Raw genomic sequence first — 14,658 nt, 5'->3', positions numbered from 1 at the left:
GACAGGGAGGCACCATCTTCCACCCTCCCTGCCGACCAGCACTGTCAGACTTCAGAGAGAAACAGCACCTCCAGTGGAGGCTGGAGTCCCTTACACCAAACCCCATCCCCTGCTCCCTGCAGGGACAACTTTCCAAGGGCAGGTCTAACTGTGAGCCAGCACAGCTGGCCTCTCCCTCAGAAGACCAACACAGGCACCCCTGAATGTACCAGGTCTGATGACTGTAGAGTGCTCCAACGCATCAGCATCAGTTCTGGTGGAAGTAGGACCAGGCTTGCTTGCTTTCTTTTTTTTTTTTAATTAATTTTTTATATAGTATTTTATTTTATTTTTTATCTTTATTTTTTGTTTGGGATTAGATTACAGTTTTAGATTGTTGGCTTCATCAGGCTTATAGTTGTTTTTCTGTTTGTTTGTTTGTTTATAGGCAACTCATTATTTAATGAGTCTCATCTGGGGACAGAAAGGGGAGGTCGGCCAGCCCTCTTCACGTGGTTTTGTGCAGTTAAGTCCTTCAAAGGACCAAGAGTGAAATCAAGTCATTTCTCCTCCTGAATTTTTCCTTCTTATTATTCTTTGTTGTAAGGTATATATATATAAATGTATGAGTATAGGGACATTTTTATAAAAGAGAAGGGATCTCCTGTGAGGGAGGAAATCAGACAATAAATCCAAAAACACTATGGAAATTACAAATCCGAACTTGGGGGAGGGTGGGAGGCAACACGCTCGTTTCACAGAGCCCTTCCTTACACACCATGCAGCTGTCCTCAAAAGCGGGAATGGAACAGACCAGACACTCAGCTGCAGGACGGAGCCGGGGTCTGGGCTTCAGAGCTGTTCATGTCTTTGGGATTGGGCTGGGCATCAAGCGCCTTATCCGGAATAGGCCAGAGAAGGTAAGTCCAGTTTGGTTTTCAAGGCTTTAGTCAGCTCCGTGGCCAGCAGCTCGTGGAGGGACACGCCGTCGTGTGCATACACCCAGTTCTTCCCCGTCCAGTCGTAGTGCTTGGGCCCACTGAAGGGTGAAGATAACCAGATCTGCTTGTTTGGGGTCTGCTTGTTGATCAGGTAGGTTCCTAGATCTCCACCCAGTTTAACTGTTAAAACACCACTCCCAAAGGAGACATCATAGTCTTCGAATGTGTAAGGTTTGTCTGCGAGGTCTTCGAAAAACTCTGCTAAGGAATCCAGTGTCTTCTCCACCAGTCTTTCATAGGTGGTCTCATCCCGAGAGCCAGGGTCGCCCGAAGTTCCCGCTGTCCTCATATCAAACAGACACTCTGCTTTTTGACAGTCATGATCTGATTGAGGCGGTGGAGGTTGACTAGTGTGGCTGGGTACGTGGGTCGCTCCGTTCCCGATGTGCAGGCCCCAGGGGCCGTAGAGCGGGGCGTTCCTCATTGGTCCCCGGGGCCGGTGCCCACGGGGACTGAGCCCAGGGGTGCCGAGCGGCGCCCCAGCATCCACATGCTGCTCCCAGTCTGCAGCCGCTCCACCCTCCCACTTTGGGGACGCGGCGGCGACACCTGGTGGCTATGGGTGGCAGGTGTCAGGGTTCGGCTCCTCTCTAGGCTTATAGGTTTTTCTTTGTTTCCTTTTATGTTCCTTTTCCTTTTCTCCTTTCTTGGATGAGGTCTTTTTTTTAACCAGGTTTATCTTAACAAACAAATCAAACCACACCACACCCTACTGCAAGCAAGGAGGAACTGTGTAGAGGACTCACCTGAGGGAAAGAGCAGCCAAAACACAACATCAGAATGCACACAGCATACACCAGAAACACTTACTGAAGCACCAGGTTGTGGACAGTGTATGACCCCTTCTTAATACAGTATTACTCTCAGGAGCAGGAAACATAACAAGCTTTCATAACACAAAAAAAACCCAGAAACCTAGACATAACAACAAGATGGAGGAATTCTCCCCGAAAGAAAGATCAAGAAGAAATCACAGCCAGGGATTTGCTCAAAACAGAAATAAGCAATATAGATGAACAAGAATTTAGAGCAACAGTCAAGAATACTAGCTGGGCTTGAAAGAAGCATAGAAGACACCAGAGAAACCCTGGCGGAAGAGATAAAAGACCTAAAAACTAGTCAGGCCAAAATAAGAAATGCTATAACTGACATGCAAAACTGACTGGATGTAACCACAATGAGGATGGAAGAAGAGGATCAGTAGGTGATATAGAAGATAAAATTATGGAAAATACTGAAGCTGAAAAAAAGAGGGAAAGAAAACTATTAGATCACTAAAGTAGATTTAGGGAACACAGCAATTCCACAAAGCACAATAATATCTGTATCATAGGAGTTCCAAAAGAAGAGCAGGAAAAGGGGGCAGAAGGTTTATTTGAACAAATTACAGCTGAGGACTTCCCTAATCTGGGGAAAGAAACAGGTATTCAAGTCCAAGAGGCACAGAGAACTTCCCTCAAAAATCAACAGAAACAGGTCCACACCAAGACATGGTGAAGCTTGCAAAATACAAAGATAATGAGAATTCCAAGACAGCTGGAGACAAAAGGTCCTTAAACTACATGGGTAGCCACATAAGCTTAACAGCAGATCTGTCCACAGAAACTTGGCAGTCCAGAAAGGAGTGGCATGATATATTCAACGTGCTAAATGGGAAAAATATACAGCCAAGAATACTTTATCCAGCAAGGTTAATCTATTCAGAATAGAAGGAGAGATAAAGAGTTTCCAAGACAAGCAAAAACTAAAGTTGTTCAAGAACGCTAAACCAGCTCTGCAAGAAATACTAAAGGGGACCCTTTGAGCACAAGAGAGAGACCAAAAGCAACAAAGACTAGAAGGAAAGAGAAATCTACAAGAACAGTGACTTTTACAGGTAATACAGTGGCACTAAATTCATATCTATCAATAATTACTCTGAATATAAATGGACTAAATGCTCTAATCAAAAGACAGGGATTCAAAAAGGATTAAAAAAAAAAAAAAGACCCATCACTATGCTGCTTACAAGAGACTCATTTTAGACCCAAAGTCACCTCCACATTGAAAGTGAAGGAGTAGAGAACCATCTGTCACCCTAATGGACATCAAAAGAAAGCTGGAGTAGTAATCCTTGTATCAGACAAACTAGATTTTAAACCAAATACTATAATAAGAGATGCAGAAGGGCACTATATCATAACAAAGGGGTACATCCAACAAGATCTAACCACTGTAAATATTTATGCACTCAACTTGGAAGCAGCCAAATATATAAATCAATAACAAGCTTAAAGAAACTCATTGATAATAATACAATAATAGGGGACTTTAACACCCCCTTCACAGCAATGGACAGATCATCTAAGCAGAAGATCAGCAAAGAAACAAGGGCTTTGAATAACACACTGGACCAAATGGACTTAACAGACATATTCAGAGCATTTCATCCTAAAGCAGCAGAATATACATTCTTTTTGCGTGCATATGGAACATTCTCCAGAATAGATCACATACTGGGTCACAAATCAGGCCTCAACCCATACAAAAAGGTTGAGATCATACCAGGCATATTTTCAGACCACAATGCTATGAAACTTGAAGTCAACCACACAAAAAAATTTGGAAAGACCACAAATACACGGAGGTCAAAGAACGTCCTACTTAAGAATAAATGGGTTAACGAAGAAATTAAAGAAGAAATTTAAAAAATACATGGAAACAAATGAAAATGAAGAAACAACAGTCCAAAACCTTTGGGATGTAGCAAAGGCAGTCCTGAGAGGGAAGTATATAGAAATCCAGGCCCTTCTCAAGAAACAAGAAAAGTCTCAAATACACAACCTAACCCTACACTTAAAGGAGCTGGAGGAAATATAGCAAATAAAGCCTAAGTCCAGCAGAAGAAGGGAAATAATTAAGATTAGAGCAGAAATAAATAATATAGAAATAAAAAAAGAGAGTAGAACAGATCAACGAAACTAGGAGCTGATTCTTTGAAAGAATTAACAAAATTGATACACCCCTAGCCACACTTATCAAAAAGAAAAGAGAAGGACCCAAATAAATAAAATCACAAATGAGAGAGGAGAGATTATAACCAACATGGCAGAAATACAAACAATTGTAAGAGAATAATATGAAAAATTATATGCCAACAAATGGGGCAATCGGAAAGAAATGGATGAAATCCTAGAAACTCATAAACTACCAGTGAAACAAGAAGATACAGAAAACCTGAACAGACCCATAACCAGCAAGGAAATTGAAGCAGTAATCAAAAATCTCCCAACAAACAAGAGTTCAGGGCCAGACGGCTTCCCAGGGAATTCTACCAAACATTTAAAGAATAATTAATACCTATTCTCTGAAGCTGTTCCACAAAATACAAATGGAAGGAAAACTTCCAAGCTCATTCTATGAGTCCAGCATTACCTTGATTCCAAAACCAGACAAAGACCTCACTAAAAAGAGAATTACAGACCAATATCCCTGATGAGCATGGATACAAAAATTCTCAACAAGATACTAGCAAAAGGATCCAACAGTACATTAAAAGAATTATTCACCACCACCAAGTGGGATTTATCCCTGGGCTTCAGGGATGGTTCAACATCTGCAAATCAATCAATTTGATACACCACATTAATAAAAGAAAGGATAAGAACCATATGATCCCCTCAATAAATGCAGAAAAAGCATTTGACAAAATACAGCATTCTTTCTTGATAAAAAACCTTCAAGAAAGTAGGGGTAGAAGGAACATACCTCAACATCATAAAAGCCATATACAAAAGACCCATAGCAAATACCATCCTCAATGGGGGAAAACTGAGAGCTTTTCCCCTAAGGTCAGGAATACAACAGAAATGTCCACTCTCACCACTGTTGTTCAAGATAGTACTGGAAGTCCTAACCTCAGCAATAAGACAATAAAAAGAAATAAAAGGCATCCAAATCAACCAAGAAGAAGCCAAACTTTTACTTTTCGCAGACAACATGATCCTCTATGTAGAAAACCCAAAAGGCTCCACCAAAAAAGTGCTAGAACTGATACAAGAATTCAGTAAAGTGGCAGGATATAAAATCAATGCACAGAAGTCAGTTGCATTTCTATACACCAACAGTGAAGCAGCAGAAAGAGAAATCAAGCAACTGATCCCATTTACAATCGAACCAAAAACCATAAGATACTTAGGAATAAACCTAACTAAAGAGGTAAAAGGTCTGTACTCTGAAAACTGGAACACTTATGAATGAAATTGAGGAAGACACAAATTGAAAAACATTCCATGCTATGGATTGGAAGAACAAATATTGTTAAAATGTCTATGCTAAAAGAAGATGTGGTTCATATATACAATGGAATATTACTCAGCCATCAGAAAGGATGAATACCCACCATTTGCATCGACATGGATGGAACTAGAGGGGATTATGCTAAGTGAAATAAGTCAAACAGAGAAAGACAATTACCATATGATTTCACTCATATGTGGAACATAAGAAATAGTGGGAAGGACCACAGGGGAAGGGAGGGAAAACTGAATGGGAAGAAATCAGAGAAGGAGACAAACCATGGGACACTCTGGCCTCCGGGAACCAAACTGAGGGTTACAAAAGGGAGGGGTTGGGGGGATGGGGTAACCGGGTGATGGGTATTAAGGAGGGCACATGGAGTGATGAGCACTGGGTGTTATGTGCAACTAATGAATTGGTGAACACTATATCTCAAAAGCTAATGATGTACTATATGTTGGCTAATTGAACATAATAAAAAAAGTGAAAAAAAAAGTCGATGCTATCCAAAGCTATCTACACATTCAATGCAATCCCTATCAAAATACCATAAACATTTTTCACAGAGCTGGAACAAACAATCCTAAAATTTGTATGGGACCAGAAAAGATCCTAAATAGCCAAAGTAATGTTGAAAAAGAAAACCAAAGTGGGGGGCATCACAATGCCTGACTTCAAGCTATATTACAAAGCTGTGATCACCAAGACAGCATGGTATTGGCACAAAAACAGACACACAGATCAGTGGAACAGAATAGAGAACCCAGAAGTGGACACAACTGTATGGCTGGCTAATCTTTGACAAAACAGGAAAGAATATCCAATGGAAAAAAGACAGTTTCTTCAACAAATGGTGTTAGGAAAACTGGACAGCCACATGCAGAAGAATGAAACCAAAACACTTTCTTATACCATACACTAAAATAAATTCAAAATGGATGAAAGACCTAAATGTGATACAGGAAACCATCAAAATCCTAGAGGAGAACACAGGCAGCAACTTCTTTGACCTCAGCTATAGCAACTTCTTACTCGACATCAACACAAGGAAAGGGAAACGCAAAAAAAAAATGGACTATTCGGACTTCATCAAGATAAAAAGCTTCTGCACAGTGAAGGAAACAATAAAACTAAAAGACAGCCTACAGAATGGGAGAAGATATTTGCAAATGACGTATCTGGTAAAGGGTTAGTATCCAAAAATCTATAAAGAACTTAAACTCAACACCCAAAAAAAACAAATAACCCAGTTAAGAAATGGGCAGAAGATATGAATAGACACTTCTCCAAAAAAGACATCCCGATGGCTAACACACATGAAAATATGCTCAACATCACTCATCATCAGGGAAATACAAATCAAAACCATTATGAGATACCACCTCACACCTGTCAGGATGGGTAAGATTAACAACCCAGGAAACAACAGATGCCGGTGAGAATGGGGAGAAAGGGGAACCCTCTTGGTACTGTTGGTCAGAATGTAAACTGGTGCAGCCACTCTGGATAACAGTATGGAGGTTCCTCAAAGTGTTAAAAATAGAACTACCCTACAATCCAGCAATTGCACTACTAGGTATTTACCCAAAGGATACAAAAATACAGATTTGAAGGGACACATGCACCCCAATGTTTATAGCAGCATTATCAACAATAGCCAAACTATGGAGAGACCCCCCAATATCCACTGACTGATGAATGAATTAAGAAGATGTGAGATATATATATATATATATATATATATATATATATATATATATATGGAATATGACTCAACTATCAAAAAGAATGAAATCTTGGGATGCCTGTGTGGCTCAGTTAAGCGTCTGCCTTCAGCTCAGGTCATGATCCAAGAGTCCTGGGATCAAGTCCCACATCGGGCTTGCCCAGCCGTGAGCCTGCTTCTCCCTCTGCCAGCCACTCCCTCTGCTTGTGCTCACTCTCTGCCAAATAAATAAATAAAATCTTAAAAAAAAAAAAAAGAATGAAATCTTACCACTTGCAATGATGTGGATGGAGCTAGAGTATATTATGCTAAGTGAAATAAGTCAGTCAGAGAAAGACAAATACTATTGGAATTCAAGAAAGAAAACAGATGAACATATGGGAAAGGGGGAAAGAAAAAAAGAAGAGAGGGAAACAAGCCATAAGAGACTCTTTGAGTAGAGAACAAACTAGGGTTGATGGGGGGAGGTTGGTGGAAGATGGGCTAAATGGGAGATGGGTATTAAGGAGGACACTTTTTATGATGAGCACTAGTAATGTATGTAAAGTGATGAATCACTGAATTCTATTCCAGAAACCAATATTGCACTGTATGTTAACTACCTAAAATTTAAATAAAAGAAACTGCAAATTAATTAATTAATTAAATCAAAACATGGGGATGTAATGTATAGCAGGGGGACTATAGTCAATAATACTGTATTGCAGATTTGAAAGTTGCTAAGAAAGTAAATCTTAAAAGTTTTCATCAGAGAAAAAGTGTGGTCACTTTGTATGGTGACAGATGGTAATAGACTTAATATGGTTATCATTTTTCAATGTATACAAATGTGGAATCATTATGTTGTACACCTGAAACTAACAATCTATCTCAATTATACTTCAATAAGAAATGAGAGAATTTCTTTATAACCTTCACTGAGGAAAGACTTTATAATTCTGGGAATCCAGAAGCCATAAAAGAAAAGATTGATGGGTTCAACTCCTTAAAAATATCCAAAAAATCTTCATGACAAAAGAAACTATAAGCAAAATAAAAAGACACTGTCAAATGAAGAAAAATATTTTGCCACTCAAATTAACTGTGGGCTAATCTTTGAAATATACAAAACACTCCTCTAAATCAATAAGAGAAAAGGAGTCCAATTAAAGAGTTGACAACATAAAAGGACAATTCACAGAAAAGAAAATTCATATCTCAAACACAAGTAATATGTTCATCTATACTCATTAACAGAAGAAATTTAAATTAAAACTAGAGAAAGCTTGATATTTTATCACTAATCCACAAGCTTGGTAACATAGTCTCTTCACAAAGCTTTCGGGGAAACAGGCACTCTCTTATACTGCTGGTATGAGTGTGTGACAAGTTGCATTTTCAGAAAAATGGCCAAAACATCTCCCATCAGAAACACTTTCTTTACAATATGACTTTGATGCACATTGCATCAAGAGACATTGAGGTCTATATTCCCTCATTGAATCTGGGCAAGCCTGTGACCAGTGGAAGTGAAGCTATATAACTTCCAAGGCAAGTCAAAAAGCAGTAAGACTTTCACCTCATTCTCTTCAGATGCTTGCTCTAAGTCCAGCTACCTTGTCTAAAGAAAGCCAGACAGCTCATGAAGAAGCCCACCTGGAGAGGAACTAATGCTCACAGCTGAGTCCTGCCCAAATTGCAGATTTGTAAGCAAAACAGATGATAATTGCTGTTTTAATCCCCTATTATTTGGTTTATTACACACCCCATTGATAGATAGATTATCTGTCTATCAATAGATAACTGTTACAGATTTTGGTACCTGGAAGTGGGTTACTGTCAAAACAGAGACCTAGAACATATGGCATTGGCTTTTTAACAGAGCTAATTGAGCAACAGACAGAGGATAGAAAGGAAAAGACAGTGAAATCATAAAGGGCTTCAAGGAGAGTTAGTGGAAGCCTAAAGGACCTTTGTCAGAGCTTAAAAGCTAGTAAAGAAAATGTTGTTATGAGCTGGGGAAAAGGAGACCTTCAAAGAAGAAATATTGAGCAACATTATCACCTTTATAACAAGGAAAATAGAAAATATACTTACAAGCTCAATGATCTATCTAAGGAGATTTTCAAGTAGAAAATTGAAAGCCCCAACTGTTTTAGGGTTCTGGATACCTAAAGCAAAATGTAAAAGAAAAAGCATAGGCTAAAAAAAGAACTGGTAAATATAAAGAAACTAGGAGTTACTGGGTTTGGAAATAAAACTTTCTCATTCACACCTCTCAACATGTGCACAGTTCAGCTGCATTTTAGAATTTCGACGAACTGCTGTTTCCTTGAGTGGGGGTGTCTCCAGTGGTTATTTCTGTGCCTTTCCCACCATTGTAAATGGGGGGGGGGTTTTGAGGATGGGGCCAAATAACTACTTCTTTATTTCACTGGTCATGATATAGAGAGAAAGCATTCAAGGAACCATACCTGAGGATCTACACTCTAAGATCCTGATCTGTATGTGGACCTAATTTAGATGACAAGATCCTGGACTTCAAGCCAAGATATGGAATGAAACTTGGGGGTCTTGAGGAAGAAGATGGGTGCTTTTTGTATGTGGGAAGGATGTGAATTTTTTTTTTTTTTAAGTAAGCTCATATCCAGAGTGGAGCCCAATGCAGGGCTTGAACTCACAACCCTGAGATCAAGAACTGAGCTGAGATCAAGAGTAACTGACTGAGCCACCCAGGCACCCCTGACTTTTTATATTCTGGAAGGTAGACTGTGGCAGAGAGTATTTTCCAAAAATGGCATAATTTCTCCCATCCCACAGGCTCCTCTTAATAATGTAACTTAAAAACGTCATCAAGAGGTGAGGGACTGTCTCTTCCCTTGGATCTGGGCAGGCTTGTGACTATAGGAGAAGTGAGTGATGTGACCACTGAGGGTGAATCATAAAAGGTGATTCTCTTGTGAATTTTATACTCAGGATCCAACTACCATGTCATGAAGAAGCCAAAGCAGGCTGTTCAAAGGCCCATATGGAAAGAGAGTGAGGCCCCTGACTGAGCCTCCATCTGACAGCCAGCACCAACTTGTCAGCCATATGAGCAAGCCATCTTAAAATTGAATCTTATGGCCCAAAGTTGAGCCACCCCAGCTGAAACCAAATGGGACAAAGATAAGCTAGCCCCACTGAGTCCTGCCTGTGTTCCGGATTTTGTGAGCAAAATAAATGGTGGTTGTTGTTTTGAGCTACTAAATTTTGGGGTAGTTTACATCCTATAACAATAGATTGTTATAAGATGTAAATTAATAGAACCCTTATAAGAGATCAGTTTAACAATATATATCAGAATTCCAGATCCATAGATTCTTTTACTAGATATCTTTGGGAAATTGATTCTTCAGATAGACTTGTTCACAGTTACAAAATAATATACATACAAGATAATTCATTGTAACATTATTTATAATAGCAAGAGTAGAAAACAGCTAAAATGTTTAATAGATTAATTAAATGTGTAACTGTTCAGTGAAAAAAGCAAAAATGCAAAAGAGTATCTATAGTACACTATTTTTTGCGTAAGAAAGAAGAGGAAGTAAAAGCATATATATACATGTATTTGCTCATTTGAGCAAAAAGGAACACCAGAAGGTTGAAATTTAGTCTGAGATTGGTTGCCCATAGGGCTCGAATGAGAATGGGTGAAAAAAAGACAGATGAAAGGGTTGGGGGTTGTTGGTTGTTGACGAAAAGGAGGGAGAATGGGAGGAGGGCCTAAAATTGAATGCTAGCAAAAACAAATGAACGAAACTGTATTTCAAATTACTGATATGGCCACACTGAAGGAAACAGGAAAAGGAGTTAACCTTTAAAGCTAAATAGTTGGGACTCTTACCCCAGAGGCTAAAAGCAAAGCAACTGTGAACACTGAACTGGTAGGCTTCTTTTGTGCAGAGGCATGAGTTAGCATGAAAAGAGAAGAGGATAGAATGAACTCTGCCACGTTGGATTAGAATTAGAGGTATCAGTGTGAACTCATGGGTCTTAATACATATAGCTATGTGTAGAAATGATTGTGGTGTTGTGTGTGTGTGTTCATGTATACATACATCATTACATACATATCTCTATTTCCCAGATACAACCACTGAGGGGCCTAGAAGCGATACTATCCCAGTAGCATTGAACATACCTAGTGCCCATATCTTAGTTTTTAAATGCCATTCTCCATTAAAAGGAACTAGACATAACACTCAGTATTTGACCAACAGAACAGAGCATGAGACACTGCAACCCTGCAGATCCTCTAGTTAGAAGCAGAGCCACTCAGTATTTGACCATTAGAAGAAACCAGGGATCCTTGGAGAAATGGCTAATTCCAGCTGTGAGGCAAAAAAGCACAAAATGTACCTTGAAAGGATGTTTTTCTGTACCCAAAAGTAAAATGCTCAAAAAATGATAGGGATATGTCAAAAAGACATGGAAGCCAGTTTGAATGGTTCCTACTGGCTAAATCTAGGACAATCTGAGCAGTAAAATAAGTGGTGATAACAAATGATTATAACTCATTGAATATAAGTGAATAAATCCACCCAATATAAATTAATTAATGAATAAGAAGGGAAACCTCTTCATCACAGTAGAAAGCCAACTTATACAAAGAATGATAGATTTAGAAAAGCACCATTTAGCAACTATCATAATTATAATTGATTCAGGCAAGAAGTATCAGTGCTAAAACTACTGGATAAAAGTTTGAGGAAGAACAAAATATTTACACAGCCTCAAAGTATCTCCCCCACAAGATACTTATTAATTACAGGATGAAATAGTAATTTTGCAGCGGATATTACTGGTAGATAACCACTTTAACGACATTACCAAAGTTAACATTGCCAGGAATGGAACTAGTCAATAATGTGCCTCCTGATGATTCACTGACAAGAATCGAGTATCCTTTCCGTACTATCCCTGCCAAAAGTGTATGGTGTGAATCTACTCATGAGGAGACATTAGAGAAGCCCAAACTGAGGTTTATTCTCAAAATAACTAGCCTGTCCTTTTCCAAATATCTGTTATAAAATGTAAAGAAAGGCTTAGTAACTGTTGCAGATTAAAGGAGACAAAAGATAGACAAATTCAGTGCACCGTCTTGAATTTTCTTTTGTTATAAAGGACATTTAGTGGAATCTGAATAAGTATATGGTTTAGACAACAGTGCTGTATCAATGTTAATTTCCTGATTTTGATCACTGTGCTATTGTTATGTAAGAGAATTCCTTGTTTTTAAAATATAGGCATACCTTGGAGATATGATGGGTTCGGTTTCAGACTACTGCAATAGAGCAACTATCAAATGAAAAAAAGAGAGAATTCCTTGTTTTTAGAGAATAAACACTGAATTTTTTAGAGGCAAAGGGACATCATATCTGCAACTTACTTTTAAACAGTCTAGAAAAATTATAGAAAGAAAAAGGGAGAGAAGAGGGAGGAATTTTTTTTATTCTTGCAACTTTAAGTCTGAAATTATTGTCAAAAAAATTTTTTTAAAGATTTTATTTATTTGACAGAGAGAGACACAGCGAGAGAGGGAACACAAGCAGGGGGAGTGGGAGTGGGAGAGGGAGAAGCAGGCCTCCCGTGGAGCAGGGAGCCCGATGCGGGGCTCGATCCCAGGACCGTAGGATCATGACCTGAGCCGAAGGCAGACGCCTAACGACTGAGCCACCCAGGCGCCCCTTATTGTCAAAATTTTTTGAGTTTAAAAACAATAATGAAGCCATATCCTAATATGTCTGAAATGGAAAGATTTCCAACATTAAATTGTTAAGTTAAAAAACAATGTATACAATACATTACCTCTGAGGTAAAAAAAAAAAAGTGGGAGGAAATGAGAATCCATATTCATATTTGCATAAAGAATTCTGGGGAAATACACTAAAAACTATGAATAGTGATTAGGAGTAAGAGCTGGATAGAGAGGAAAGAAGCCTGGGAGAGTGCTTTTTTTTTTTTTTTTTCCACCAAGTACTTTTTTGTATGTTTTTATATTAATATAAATTAATATTCTAATTAAAAATAGAATTCAAATAAGGATATTTTTTAAAAGAAGAAAAAAGAGAAGAAACTGGCAACCCAAGTGGAAGATCATCATTAGAATATATAGAAGGAGGGGCTCCTGGATGGCTCAGTCGGTTGAGCATCTGCCTTTGGCTCAGGTCATGATCCCAGTGTCCTGGGATCAAGCCCCACATTGGGCTCCATGCTCAGCAGGGAGCCTGCTTCTCCCTCTCCCTCTGCCTGCCTATCTGCCTACTTGTGATCTCTCTCTCTCTCTCTCTGTCAAATAAATAAATAAAATCTTAAAAAAAAAGAAGATATAGAGGGAAAGTACTAATTAAAATAGCCAAAAAAGGAACTACAAATGCAGATATTAAAGAATGTAGACTATTAATTCCTTGTTTTCTTCACCCTGGTGCTACCCTTAAGAAGCATGGGGAAAGTAGAATGGAAATTAGAAATAAAAGTCACAGAGAGAAAATATTCATAAATGCAGAAAAGACATCTTTGTGGTATGATGGTAAGAGCATAGGCTTTAGAATAAGATCAAAGATGAAATCCAGTTCCTGCTATTTATTAGCTGTATGTTCTTGGATAAATTATTTAATTTCTTCCAGCCTTGGTGATTCATCTCTAAATTGCCTATGTCACTTAATTGAAATATATTTTAGGAAGATATGTTATCAAAGCATGAAAATTAATTTAAGTAAAATGCTACTGCTGTACTTAAATATTGACTGTTAACTTATGGGGGAAAGCACTTATTTGTAACACCACACTCATTCAAAAGAGTATTATACCCATGAAATGGGTGGTATTTTGGAGGGATTAGGTAGTAAGGGAAGAGGGGGAGGTATATATTGGTTCTATGTGCCTGTGTTTATATGTGTGTGTATCTTAGAGCAAAAGTATAATTAAAAAGCATTGACAGTGGAGGACAGGGAGGAGCAAGATGGCGGAGGAGTAGGGGACCTAACTTTCGTCTGGTCCCAGGAATTCAGCTGCATAGGGATCAAACCATTCTGAACACCTACGAACTCAACAGGAGATCGAAGAAAAGAATAGCAGCAACTCTGAACAGAAAAGCGACCACTTTCTGGAAGGTAGGACATGTGGAGAAGTGAATCCAAGGTGATATTCGGGAGGATAGATGGCGGGGGAGGGGCCTCCGTCGGCCGCTTCTGGCAAGTGATAGAGCCGCGGAGCACAAAATCGGAACTTTTAGAAGTCATCTCTGCTGAGTGACGTAGCTCCAATGGCTAAGCGGGGGCTGGAACCCTTGCGGAGACAGTGTAGTCTCAGGACCCTCGGGGTCACAGGAAGACCGGGGGTGCCTGAGTGCGGCAGAGCTCCCAGGTATCGGAGCAGGGAAGCCGGCTGCAGAGACAGAGCCCAGGCGCGGGCTCTCAGCTCGGGGTTGCCATAAACCGTGATCCGTGGCACAGTCGGGCCACTGCTCCTCCAGCAGGGACCCAACAAGTGGCAGATCCGGGGAGACTCCCCTTCCTCCCCCGGGAGGAGCGACCCGGGAGCACACCACAGGGATCTGCTGGGTTTGGAGACTCCACACGGGGTCGGGTGCCAGAGATAGAGATGCTCGGTCACAGGCCGGGTGAGCACTGAGTGCGGCCGGAGACGGGG

The 14,658-nt window shown here is 39.6% G+C and overlaps 1 protein-coding gene and 1 pseudogene across 2 annotated transcripts in view; one reads left to right on the top strand and one right to left on the bottom strand.

Moving 5' to 3' along the window:
* The window catches only part of MRPS17 (mitochondrial ribosomal protein S17), a 101,237-nt gene that overhangs the window by 20,063 nt on the left and 66,516 nt on the right, over positions 1 to 14,658 (top strand). The gene's annotated exons all lie outside the window — the stretch shown is intronic.
* Positions 434 to 1,648, bottom strand: LOC116648631 (annotated as a pseudogene).

Source organism: Phoca vitulina, unplaced genomic scaffold (assembly GCF_004348235.1).
Source record: "Phoca vitulina isolate PV1807 unplaced genomic scaffold, GSC_HSeal_1.0 scaffold45, whole genome shotgun sequence".
NCBI classification, from domain to species: Eukaryota; Metazoa; Chordata; class Mammalia; order Carnivora; family Phocidae; genus Phoca; species Phoca vitulina.
The sequence above is the reverse complement of the archived record's forward strand: the minus strand, read 5'-3'. Positions and strand labels throughout refer to the sequence as shown.